Raw genomic sequence first — 14,152 nt, 5'->3', positions numbered from 1 at the left:
ACTTTGGGAAGACCCCTAGTATTGTAATTTAGATTTCACCATAGCCGAATTAAGAAACTGTTGTCATTCGATTCGACTGTACTTATTTGAGATTTATGATAGTGAGCTCGGGCTCGAGGCGACAACCAGTCGCCGAACGTAGTCGCGGTCAAGGGATGAACGTTTTGTCTAACAAAGGCATGAAGTAACCCTATAGCTCTCCTTAAAAGAAATACTTAGGACGGGGCACAACGGTAAGCATTTCAACGATTTCTGTCCCGTGGCTCGCCACACGCAGACTCTATTCTTTGAGTAAGATGATTACCAGATGTCGACGCGTCTCCACAGTACATGTTCAGCTAGCCCGAGGACCCGCTATAAATCTTAAGGTCTGTTTAACTAAAGTCCTTCAAACCGACAAACAGTCCTCGTCCCAACTACGAGAAAATAGGAGAAATCTATTTTTCTCACCAACGACGCTTCCTCTTCTCGAACTTTCTCTTAAGGGCGGCTAGCACCCTTCCCTAACCACCAACATGGAAATTGACCAATTAACAGTAACGCCAATTTCCCTCACTTTCCGAATGAAGGCTTTTCTCCACGAATCCGATGATTTCGTGCCCTTGGGCACACCCATCATAGTTTTCCTCGACAGCGTTACCGTGATGGAGAACGACTCTCCGGTACGATCTCAAAGACGATTCAAGTAACTCTCAGATACGTAGTGATTACCTCGTGCATTAACATTGAGTACAACTTAGACGCTGAAGAAAAGTAGAGTTCGTCATCCCCTTGACCGCGGATTCGTTAGTGAGCCTAGGATCATTGTCATTAGCTTCTCGAGTACCTAATTATCCGATTACTTGTCCAATTCCATCATAGTCATATTTGCACTAGTAAATATCTCCTTTATTGCATAATGATCACGTCTAGCGCCAATAGGGATTCGTTTCACGCCCTCAACCCTAACTCAAATCTTAACGCCAACCCGACAAATATTTTAAATGAATTATGTTACATTTTTCGTGTATGTCCCATATTCTTGTCGATAAGAAACACAATTGAATGATCAGGAATTAAGTGCCCGTGAGTTCTTCTTGTACCGCAAATCAGACAAAGTATCGAGTGTAATTATATCAGTTACTTTTAGTGTTGTTATTCATAATTTTCGCCATTTGCATCTTCATGTTTCTCCAAAGAGTGTTGGAATGATGCTCTGACTGATCTCGCACAGCCATACATTTCTGCGGGGTGATATCCTCGTTTCTTTTGAATGGATACGGGTGCAGATGAAGCGCAATTCAAATACTACGACAGCAATTAAAAAATAAAGCAGGACGAATAATAGAAAACTCATCACGAGAGGTGCGATTTCATACAAAGAGATTTACTAATAAAAGTAATTTACATCAAAGTGAATAAATATGCCGCGTGACGCAATACACGCGCACGATAATATTGTAATGCAGAAACAGCTTATGACACTCGAAATGTTTACGTTATGCTGCTGTTAAATCTTTCACGTTTTATATTTTCTATCTTCTATGTGCATTCGGTTATCATCTATGTCTTCAAAGTGTACATATCAAAAGATCCAAAGCATCTGATATATTATATTCTAGGTTCTATCTCATTTTATGTTGTAGGCGTTCTCCTATTGACAAATAAGAATTCAGAAGATAGCTTATTTCATATTTTTTAATGCAAGAATACACGAGGGTTCGAACGCTCGACTCAATTTTCAGACGGTTCTCTCACATTGCTTTTTCCTAAATGACTCTCGCCTTTTACTTCAGCCTCTTAATCCTTAGAATATCCTTTGTCCACGAGGCAGAAATATCTCGGGATAAAAAATTTACGAAGCTAGAGAAAAAGAAAATATGCTAAATCATGTAACGAAATAATTATAGATTAAATAATCTATATAGTACATAATTACATAACGAAAAAGAAGTGAATTTGTTTGAAAATGAAAAGGCAGATAGCTTACACTATCTGCACTTTTATAATAATGTCGAAGTTACATGTCGTAATTGCATTTATGATACATCGTAAATATATGTATTATATGTCGTACGTGAGACCATTTTATACATACCAAATTATATTTATTATTCTCTACGTATTTTTGATGAAAAATTGTAGAAATGAAACGTCTTCTCGGATTCCAGTGATAAGGCGCAACATTATAAGCAACATTTTTCTGTACATGTTAAAAATGCAATTTTGTTGATACTTTTTGCTTCCAACTATCTGGAGTAAGTATCGTGCTGTCTTTCATAGTCCGCTTACCAAAGGGACATTAATCTTTTTACCATTCCATGTTTGGATCCATGAGACAAAATTTCTATTTTGTGATAATGCGATACTACATTTCTTGTCACCCGTAAACTACCTCATGCATCCCTTCAAACAGTCATATTATCTAAAACAGATAACTTGATCACTTAAAGTCATGTGCCAAACATTCAAGCGCTTTCAGCCAAAGCACCGTTAATAATAATATTAATTAATAGCGTCCGTAATAGCGTACGCGATGGAATTGGTTGCCGAATCCTAGTCCCAAATTAACCTAAACTTAAACTTGCCGGAACGAGGACAATGATTTGGACGGAATTTCTGGCTGACTAACTGTTACATTTATAGCAGAAGGTCGTTCAAAATGTTGCTTTCTATAAGATGTCCAAAAATCGTCGAAATTGTAATCTAGTCAGTCACTCTACATTCTTCACCAACTCCCGCTTTTACTCACTTCTGACTAATATTATAAAAAAGAGATCATGAAGTAAAGTACGTATATGTCAGGTTACGCTTCACTCAACCGATAGTCTTTGTTATGCAAATTATCGCATTGCTCTTGTCACGTCGATTCGAAATTATTTCACGTTCCGCACGAGAGGTGAGAGATTTGTATTTCAATTATCGTTATTACAAGATTTATTAGAAACTGACAGAGTAACGATACAGAATGTTATAACAGAACAGAATAGAATGTCGAGTACTGACTTGGGTGGGTTTTTATATCAAGAATTCGGATCCTGTGGAGGGGTTATCGCTGGATGCCGGTCACATCGATGTCCTGTTACTGCTTAGTCATTGTTTCGTTGAGTAATGTATGTGAGATATGATTATCCTATCGCTGAGTTCCCAAGACCACCGTGACATTCCCTCCTCCTTAGCTTTGTTTGCTTTGCTCCGCTAAAGCGTAAAGCTGTGGTGGGACTTTTAAGTTCAATGATCCCCCCATCTTCGTCTTCGGTGATATTTTGGAAGGTGACCGTCCTTGGTCCTGTTGATGCTTGATCGATCCTCCTTATGCGAGCTTTAGAACAGTTGTATTTTGATACATACATTTTTAGAAAGTGATCGGCGTAGACATCTGAAAAGTTTACATTTGTTCATTACATATATTGTTCCTAGTCCTAGGGCTACGATTCCTAATATTTGTAATGTGGATATGTCATATTCCTTCAGTGAATTTATGTGTCGCTCAAATTGCAGGGTACTGATTTGTGTTTGTAATGTATCGAGGGTTTTATTAATGAGTTATCTAGATCCCTTTCGTCGAGAGTTCTGAATAAAGTTTTGGATACTGAGCCTATGACATTGAGCAATCCGCGTTTGCTTCTATAACGCAATAATAATTTGAGTTGCCGAGTCGGGATAGAGCGTCTGCAACTGTATTTTCTTTTCCTTTTTTGTATTCAATTTCATAGTCATACTCCTCGAGTCTCAAACGCCATCGCATGAGTCTCGATGAGGGATCTTTAACATTCTTTAACTATTTCAAGGCTTGATGATCGCTCTGAATTTTAAATTTTCTACCAAGTAGATATTGTCTTAGTCTTTTGATTGACCATACTATTGCTAATAACTCTTACTCGGTTGTGGAACAGTTTTTCTCAGGAGGGTTCAAGGTTCGGGATATATAACAGCATGGATGTCCGTCTTGGGAGAGTATTGCTCCTAACCCTTCGTTATTTGCGTCTGTTGTTAATGTGAACGTTTCTTCAAAGTCCGGATATTGCAGTACAGGAGCTTCACAGAGTTTTTGTTTTAGTGTGTCAAATGCAAGTTGTTGTTTATCGGTCCAATGGAATGGAGTGCCCTTTTTTGTGAGATCTATCAGTGGTTTCGTGATTTTAGAAAAATTACGTATAAATTTTCTATAGTGTCCAACGAGTCCTAAGAATGATTTTATGTGGGTCGCGGTTTTTGGTGTTTTAAAGTCTTTCACGGCTTGAATCTTTTTGGGATTAGGTTTTACTCCCTCTTTTGTTACTACATGCCCTAGGTATTCTACTTCTGGTTTCAAAAATTCGCATTTGTCCGGTTGTATTTTTAAGCCTAAATTTTGTGCTCTGTCTAGTATAATAGCTAGATTTTGGTTATGTCTTTGGATGGTGCTCCCGAATATTATAATGTCATCTAGGTATACAAAACCCCCTGGGACAGGATACACCGGGCCCTCGAGTTTCATCGGGCACCCGCGTATCTACGGGGTGTGGTCCGGGCATTTCTCTGGGACCGAAGCATCGCCTACACCATCCGTGGCGGGGGGATGATTGAGAGTGCGCCGTCTGTACGCCGGCGTAGTGCGATCGAGGCTCCTCTATGGAGCTCCGATCTGGGCAGAGGACTTGATGGCCAGCCGCCGCAGTCTCCTGAAGGTCAGGAGGTTGCACAGGACGGTGGCCATCAGGGTAGTGAGGGGCTTCCGCACCATTTCGGCGGCAGCAGCGGCGGTGCTCGCCGGGTTCCCCCCGCTCGAACTCTAGGCACTGAGGTGTCGCGAAATTTACCTCCACACGCGGGGTCTGTCGGACGGAGTCGGGACGGTGGGCGACGACGACGACGTTGAGGATCGGGCTCGACGGGCCCTGCTTGACAGATGGCGGACGCGCCGGGGCTAAGGGTTCTCGAGGCCGTCTTTCCAAACTGGGATGTTTGGTTGAATGGGGCCGAGCCCCCTCTGACTTACAGGGTGACGCAGGTGCTCAACGGGCACGGGTGCTTTGGCGAATACTTGCACCGAATCAGGAAGGAAGCGACCGCTCGTTGCCATCACTGCGATGCGAGCGTGGATTCGGCGCAGCACATGTTGAAGTTCTGTCCGGCGTGAGCGTGGCCGCGCCGCGATCTCATCGTGGAAATCGGATGGGACCTCTCGCCGCCGGCGATCCACGGGGCACTGTTGGCGAGCAAGAGAGGGAGGAGGGCCGTGACCTCCTTCTGTGAGCAGGTTATGCTTCGGAAGAAGACAGCGGAAAGAGTGAGGGTGCGGAGCTCCCACCCCGAGAGGATCGATAGGCGGGGTCGCGGCAGACGCCGCAGGCACGCTTGGACAAGGCGCCCCAGAGCCGCCGTTCTCCCCGGTGGGGGTCAAAGTTAGGTGCTGATAGATCAGCGCCTCGGGACCGCCAGGCGGTCCGGTAGGGGAACCGGACTGCCTTGTACGGCGGCTCCGGAGACGATGCATTTTGTGCGTGGGAGGGGCCCGGTGTGTCGCTCGCACCGGTTCCCGGGCCTCCTTCGATCGCAGCCGAGTCGGTCATCGTGGAGGTTTTAGTCGGTTGGAGTCCGACACTACCACGCCACTCCCCCCCCCCCCAGAAGTGGCTTGGTGTCCGTGCGGATTTCGTCCACGTAAAAAAAAAAAAAAAAAGAAGGTATACAGAACAGTTATTTCCTATTAACTAACCCCCGTAACGCGGTATCCATCATACGTTGAAACGTCGCCGGTGCGTTTTTAAGGCCTAAGGGCATGTGATTATAGTGGAAGTGACCTTCTGGGGTTGAGAATGCAGTATATTTTTTGGAATTTTGCTCCATAGGTATTTGGTGAAATCCTGACGAGAGGTCTAGGGCTGAGAAAAATTTAGCTTTGCCTAAGTGATCAAGTATTTCGTCCGAATTTGGTAAAGGATATGCGTCTTGGTCTGTTTGCTCGTTTAATTTTCTAAAGTCTATAACGATTCTCCATTTTTGTTTGCCTGATGCGTCTAATTTCTTTGGAACTACCCAAATTGGTGCGTTATACGGACTGCCCGATGGTTCTATGATTTGTTTGTCTAACATGTCGTTAATTTGAGTCTCAATTTCTTTTTTATGACATTCGGGCGGTCTATAAGATTTGATGTTTATAGGTGTGTCTGTCTTGAGTGTGATTGTATGTTCGGTCAAGTTGGTACATGGTAATGAGTCTGTTTCCATATTAAAAACGTCTAAATAATTGATGAGGATTTTCTCAAGGGGTTCTCGAAGTTCTGGATCAATATGTTGGGTACGTATTATTTGTGGGAATTTATTAATTTGGCTTAGTTTATCCGGTTTCTCTATTTCGTTCGTAATGTGACAAATTTGCTTACTAGTGTTGATGAAACATACTGCGGTGGGCTTTCCTTCGATGTATTGGGTTGAAGTTAAAGTTTCGCCTGGTCTTATCTTGCTATCGGTTTTCTCCAATGGTAATATAATTTCGTCTAAGGTTAGTTTATTGTTAGTGACGCTGTATTGGTATTTTGTAAGGAATGGGAGTCCGATTATTCCATCTTCGATTAGAGGAAAGTTGTTAGGCACTACGTAGAATTGATGATTTTTCTTGAGTATGGTTAAATTGCAAATTTTGTTAGTGGTATGTTTGTCACTTCCCATTAGGAAGGTCTTTGGATTAGAGGTTTGGACGTTTAGTGAGGCTTTTTCTTTTATGAGGTTGATTCCTGCTCCGGTATCAATGAGGAGTCTTGCGCTTCCTCCGTCTCTTCGTTGCAGTACGATTGATAGTAATCTTCCGGTGGTGGTGTAGTTGACTCTAGGTAAGCTTCCTCTGGGTTCTCCGTTGTTTGGTTTACTCGAGGTGGAATCTTTCCTTGGTTGGCGAATGGAAAATTTCGAAAGTAGCAGTTTTCGGCTGTGTGTCCAGTTCGTAAACACTTTGGACACTTCGGTTTCATGCGTTCGTCTAATGATCGGCTAGGTAGCTGAGCAAAAGTTTGTGGTCGTGGATCGGTAGTATTTCGCTTGGATACTAATATACTGTTGTGAGATTGATTCTTTGGACGGTTGGCGACACGATTTGCTTCTTGTAGCCATTGTTCTCTATCAGCTGCTAGTTGTTGGCATAGCACAAAAATTCACCTCACCATCAATGTCCTATGCCCAGGCAACACAAGGAAACATAAACAACTCGACAACCCACAGTGAACACTCAGAAAATAGTGCTCCCACCCCACAAAACACAGACAACTTCACCAGACTCGAAAAACTTATCGAGAAGCAAACTGAGCAAATTAACAACTTGCTGTCACCACTCACACTCTTCATGGACAAATTCATACGCACAGAAGCAAAATAAAACCAATGCGAATAGCTCTGTGGAACGCCAATGGTCTAGCTCAGCACAAATTTAAACTAGAACTATTCTTAAAACAACAGCAAATCGACGTAATGCTCATATCTGAAACCCACTTCACCGAAGAAAACTACCTCAAAATACACGGCTACAACTTCTACCACACCCAACACCTCAGTGGAAAGGCACACGGCGACACCGGAATCATCATCAAATCAAGCATTAAGCACTACGAGCTTCCATCATTCCAGAAAGACTACCTTCAAGCCACAAGCGTAACAATAGAAGACCGCCATGGTACAATCACCACCTCAGCAATATACTGCCCACCCAGACACTCGATTGCTAAAGAGAACTTCGACAGCCTCTTTGACGCCCTAGACAATAGATTCATAGCTGGAGGAGATTATAACGCCAAACATACCCAATAGGGCAGCAGACTGGTCACAGCAAGAGGCAAAAACCTCCTGCAAAGCATAACCACCAACAATCTCAACTACCTCACCGCATATGAACCCACATACTGGCCCACTGAAACTAACAAAATCCCCGACTTACTTGACTTCTTCATAACCAAAAATATCTCGCCCAGATATGTCCAAATCAACTCCTCGACTGAACTCTCTTCCGACCACTCCCCCGTAATAGCAACAGTCGGTTCAGCAATAATCGAGAACCTACCTAATGGCCTTATTCACAACCAACTCACCAACTGGCAGCTCTTTAGAGAAATCTTTAACCGCTCAACCTCTGCCTTAATCTCACTAAAAACAAAGGCAGATATCGAAACTGCCACAGAATACTTAGACACGAGCCTAATAAACGCTATTCACTCCTCAACACCTATTAAGACTTCTATCAGTAAACACGAATATCCCCATTACATATTAAACAAAATCACAGAAAAACGAAGACTAAGAAGAGTACGGCAAACCCATAGAACACCGGACGACAAGCGCAAACTAAACAACGCAACCAGGAAGTTAACCAAAATCATTAAAAAATACAAAAATGACTGTTTCTAAAAGTACTTCATCAATCTGTTCCCCTCTGCCGACTCCAACTACTCACTGTGGAAGGCTTCCAGGAAACTCACGCCCCCCACCGCAAAAAATCCCACCAATTCGCTGACCGCAAGGCGGATGGGCACGAAGCCCTATAGAAAAAGCCAACCTATTCGCCAACAACCTATTCAACGTTTTCAAACCCCATTCATCCAATACCGCTCCGGAAATAACAGAATACCTGCATTCTCCCTTCCTAATGACTCTCCCCATTAAACCTTTCACTTCTCTAGAGGTTACTGAATTAATCCATCGTTTGAACCCCGGGAAAGCACCGGGACATGATCAAATAAGTGACAAAGCAATTAAGGAACTACCTGTAAAAGGAATTGCACTCATTTCTTCAATCTTCAACGCAATTCTTCGCCTTGAATACTATCCCAAAACCCGGAAAACGTTTTCGGAAGCAGCATTCCACAATAGAGCAAATCCACCGAATAACACACAATATCAGCCAAACTCTCGAAAAGAAAAAATACTGCTCAGCGGTATTCCTTGATATTCAACAGGTATTCGACAAAGTATGGCACGAAGGGCTTCTTTACAAACTTAAAAAGGCCCTACCACATACTTACTACTCCATCCTAAAGTCCTACCTAACCAATAGGCAATTCATGGTTAAATACGCAGACGCCATTACCGCAACTTTCCCAATAGAAGCGGGCATACCCCAAGGCGGTGTCCTCGGACCCTTTCTATTCTTCATCTACACTGCCGATTTACCAATATCGACAGAAATAACCATAGCAACATTTGCCGACGACACAGCGCTATTAGTGTCCCACACCAACCCGATAATAGCCTCATCCACTCTCCAGCGAGGTCTCGACTCAATGGAAAAGTGGTCCCATAAATGGGGTTTCAAAATTAATGAAAAAAAATCCACACATGTAACCTTCACGCTGCGAAAACAAACCGTCCACAGGTCTCCATTAACAATATAACAGTTCCCAACAAGGACACAGTCAGATACCTGGGCATGACTCTGGACAGGAGATTAACCTGGAAGCAACATATCCTAGACAAATCCAAACAACTCAGGGACAAACTCAAAAAATTGTATTGGCTCATTGGCCGTCGCTCCAACCTAAGTACGCAGAACAAAATTACGCTCTATAAGACCGTAATAAAACCTGTCTGGACCTACCGGCATCCAACTATGGGGAACAGCAAGTAATTCCAACATTGAAATACTCCAACGCTTCCAATCGAAAACGCTAAGATCCCTAGTAAATGCACCCTGGTATGTTACAAACGAAACAATCCACCGCGACCTCAAGATACCTACAGTCAAAGATGAAATGCACAAGTCCAGAAGCAGCTATAACACAAGAGTCAACAACCACCACAACCCATTAGTCACCCAATTACTAGACACGACGGACCAGATCCGCAGACTAAAAAGAAAATACCCTCTAGATTAAATTCTTAGATTCTACTATAACCAACAATATAAAACTATTATAAGCCATGTCATTGTATCACGCCAAATGTAGTTATTGAAAATTCTCAACGAGAATTGATTGTAAATATTCTAATAAATAAAAAAAAAATAAAAAAAATGCGTTACAACATATACTGCTATGTTTGAGAAGCTGCTAAATTCTCACGTATAATGTTATTGGTACTAGAAAGGTCAGAATTTGTAAGACTTGTAAATGTATCAAGATATGAATGTATAAAGCTATAAATAATTGAAAGAGACAAAAGCATAAGGAGAAATGGGATTTTATTTATAATAAAACGTGCATGATATCTGTGCGTAACAAACAATTAGTAATATGCACATTTGGGTGAGCGCATCTTTACATTAGTATGTATAGGATATATATAAGAAAAATATATCGAGACGATTTCAATTCAGCTTATATTTAGTTCTTCAAAAAATTGTTCCTGCAAAATTGATCCCCTTCCTTATAGAGAGAAACATCATGATTTTGGTACGTAGTAATGTACTATAGCTGGTAAGTCATGGAAATTAGATCTATAAATATCTGGAATTAACTGTTACCCAAATTTAATACGAAGAAACTCAACTTCCATCCATATGGAAGCTGCTAAGCATTCGGTAATCTCGAGCATAATGATACGTAAATCTTCACCCGGGCATGGTACATTTTTTACGCTAATTTAATTTGAAAGATATATTTATTAATTTGTTTATTTGTTTATTATAGTTATTTACTGATATCTAATTGTTATTTGTCGATTTACTTTTCTCCTGCACATAGTAACAGAATAAACATTCTTTTATGATAATTATTCCGTAAAAGGTACACATCACCGACTTGAATAATATTGAAACACAGTTTCAAGGTGGACATTCCGAGCAATATTTTTCTATACCTGTTGACATCGCTTGGCCTTGGTTTTCGAGGCATTGACAATAATATTCAATTACATTTAAGTTACGATGACAATTCGCCCTGGAGCAGGCGACGACATTTTCATATATACCCAATTAAACAGAACTCACTAGTGAGAGAGATAACTATCTTTAATATTATACGAATAAGAAAAATAAATTGAATAATGACTTATGGATTGGGGAGTATTAACATTCGGTTTATGGGACCCATTAATTTAACGATCTTCAAACTTCAAAATGAAATATTTCAAAAACCAATATTAATTATTTTGCATTGTAAGTGAATCATTTCATCTAAAGAATATATACACAAAATTATAATTTTTCCTAAGGTTTCTAATTTTTGAAATCTGTACGTAGTATACCTATCTCTACGGGACCCGTCAAATTGACGGGTAAACGAAAATATGCATTTTTCTTTAAAAAATCGATTTATTCAAATTAAGTCTGAAAGGAACAATATTAGGCTTTATATTTAAATAAATTATTAATAAATATAAAGTATTTGTTTTAATTTTCACTAAAAAAATAACAATTACATTAACGGTACAGGGTAATCATATCTATTGAGCACATTTCTTGCAAATATACTAAATGTTGTTTGTGCATCTTCCGCATACGATCTTTTTGCAATATATACAATAATTATTACTTCTATTTTTTTTTGCAATAACCCACTTAGCAACTTTTTCGCACTTCTGACGTTCAAGCTGACAGAGATGAAGCGTCTAATCTTTGACAAATATTTTTGTTTTCTCCAACTAATTCCTCGAGTAAACAAGATATGAATTCCTTTATGGACATTTTCAACTTGGTGTACTCTTTATATAATATCCACGTGTTTATCGCTATCAAATCCAAAATATTGAAAGAGACTTGAAGGGTCCATCGGAAATTCTCTGCTTTCACACTATATTTGTGTGCCATTTGGTAAACGATGTCCACACCAAACATTGTTTTATTGTAAAAAGCAATGGTTTCTGGAACACGTTTATAATTATCTCCTATTCGTACACCTGTATGTTTGGTGCTTAGAAGGAGGATTTTTACGTTAGGTTTACTTTTATACACAGTAAGTGTGCAGTTTTCTGATTTATATAAATCTGAGGAAAACAAAGTCATCACACCGGGCTTTTGTTGGAAATAATTGCTCATCTATTGAAATATTTTCATATGGCTTATAACAAGCCTGGCTATTTCTTATAAACCTGTTCCATATTTCGGATATCAACGTAAATTTGTCTGTTTGTAATCTTTCGGATCGTTGGTTTTTTTTGTCAAAGCGTATGAATCTCAGAATATCTGTAAATTTCTGTGTATCTGTGTATCGTGTTTGGGAAGAAAACGGGTCCCCATTTTGTCGACCCCATAGATAAAGGGCTTTCGATGATCTCGATTCATATGCACCCCGAGCATATAGAATTCCTAGAAAACTATGTAACTCAGCAACTGTGGTTGTGCAAAACTCGGTGTGCTTCGGTTATATTTATTACTAGAGGAATGATTTTACGAAGCAAAAAATAAAATTTATTTCTGAAATCAGCTAACTCATCACTTTGAAGGGTCTCGTAGAGATAGATATACTATATATAAATTTTAAAAATTATAAAACCTAGGAGAAAATAATTTTATGCATAAATTCTTTGGATGAAATGATTAATTTACGATGCAAAATGGTTAAAATTAATAATTTTTTAGGTATTTCATTTCAAAGTTTGAAGTCCGTCAATTTGGTGGGTCCCATAAACCTGGGATTTCATAGGTAAATTTCAAGGTTTTATTGCAGTCTTCTTCTTTTACCTGCTTTGTATTACTAAACGTGAAATCCAAAGGTAATATGTAAACAAGATTGCTAAAGTAGCAAATATTATTATGTGACAGGTGGTATACGCCATATGACGACACGAAGTAACATGAGCGACGCAACTTGTGTGAAGCAAACAGTCACATTACGACCATTCACAGCTGTACTACATAGCTTTGGTAAGGGTGAACAAGTGCGAAACCCAGCCGACATTTCAGACTATATTTTATAATTTGTCGCAGTAATTGCATTTTCTTTATAAAATAACGTCTTGATAATTGACGTTTAACATAGTCTCACAAACGTTCAATTGGATTCTGGAATGAGTTTGAATTGACTTGGCTATTTGATTACATTAACATCGAGACCACGTGACAGTCCTCGTGTTTTTTAAGTTTTGTGAGGAAACTTGTGTTTTGTTTATCGATGCATATTGCGTATTGTGTATGTATATTGTGATTGTTTATCGAAACATGAAATGTTAGCTCTTTCTGTTAATTTTAATTCCAATTTGTGTAGCTCCGAAGATTAGTAATATACATTAATTCTCAAACGATCGTCCTGTTACTTCAGGGGGTGTTCTGAATTGGTATGTTCTAAAACAGTGTCTTTTTGTGACTTTTTTTTTAAGGGAAAGGAAGAAATGAAGTTATTGAACTTTGAGGTATGGTTTTGTATATATTTAACGAATACAAAAAAGGTTTTTTTAAAGTAAAAAAGAATATAACAGATTTCTACGCCTTTTTCATGGGCTGCAGTTTTCAATCGGTGGGAAAGATCCACCTCGTAATTCTTGACTAAAACAAAAAACCAAAAGGGGCTTAAATCATTATATATTTTTCTTCTCGATGAACTAGAAAAAAAGACAGAAAATAGCGTGAAATTAAAAATTTTGGCGGGTTATCGAAAAAATGTGTTTTATAAGAAGGAAAAATAAACTTTAATGTGCTATAACAATTATTTAAATAAACTTTTTGACGAACTTCTTTAGTTCATCGAGAAGAAAAATATATTGAGGTGGAATATTGTTGTCCGAGATGATTGTAGTTGCCGGCTGTAGATGTTGCTGCTGGGATACTGCTAATTTTTATAGTGTTGATTGACCAGTATTTGTGTATTACATATATGTATTTTCCATTATAAACAATGAATTCGATGAGGTGGTTCAGGCAAAGGTACCGATATGTGATGGTACGACATAGCCATGCAATATTACATTTTTTTTTACGTTTACACTTGTAACTTAATTTTAAGTTGCTGTAGAGCGGTGTTTATGCATGATATTGTTTTTTTTCTTTCCATTTCTGTCCTGAAAATCTGACCGCAAAAACAGGACAGCGTTAGTCTATTTCGTTTCGGAGGGACTGTGGGATTTTGGGAAGGAATGGGTAAGGGCGGACTGGGCGGGGAAGGGAGGGGTGTCACGTAGAATTATTTGCAATATTTACAATATTTACAATTTTACACGGTGGTAGATTTGAGCGTTGCCGTTTTGTGTCTCCTTATCTTGTTTTTTTTATTATGGGTTCGGTATCCACCAATATTTTTTTATGTTTTTTCTGTGCTTGTCTTCTTTTTCTTTTTGG

At 39.6% G+C, this 14,152-nt stretch overlaps 3 protein-coding genes across 4 annotated transcripts in view; 2 read left to right on the top strand and 1 right to left on the bottom strand.

Moving 5' to 3' along the window:
• The window catches only part of LOC126926345 (glucose dehydrogenase [FAD, quinone]-like), a 66,917-nt gene that overhangs the window by 18,110 nt on the left and 34,655 nt on the right, over positions 1 to 14,152 (bottom strand). The window lies entirely within an intron of this gene.
• The window catches only part of LOC126926033 (glucose dehydrogenase [FAD, quinone]-like), a 64,824-nt gene that overhangs the window by 30,595 nt on the left and 20,077 nt on the right, over positions 1 to 14,152 (top strand). The window lies entirely within an intron of this gene.
• LOC126926032 (glucose dehydrogenase [FAD, quinone]-like) overlaps positions 1 to 14,152 on the top strand; it is a 51,854-nt gene that overhangs the window by 28,518 nt on the left and 9,184 nt on the right. The window lies entirely within an intron of this gene.

The sequence above is a fragment of the Bombus affinis genome, chromosome 17 (assembly GCF_024516045.1).
Source record: "Bombus affinis isolate iyBomAffi1 chromosome 17, iyBomAffi1.2, whole genome shotgun sequence".
Taxonomy (NCBI): Eukaryota; Metazoa; Arthropoda; class Insecta; order Hymenoptera; family Apidae; genus Bombus; species Bombus affinis.
The sequence above is the reverse complement of the archived record's forward strand: the minus strand, read 5'-3'. Positions and strand labels throughout refer to the sequence as shown.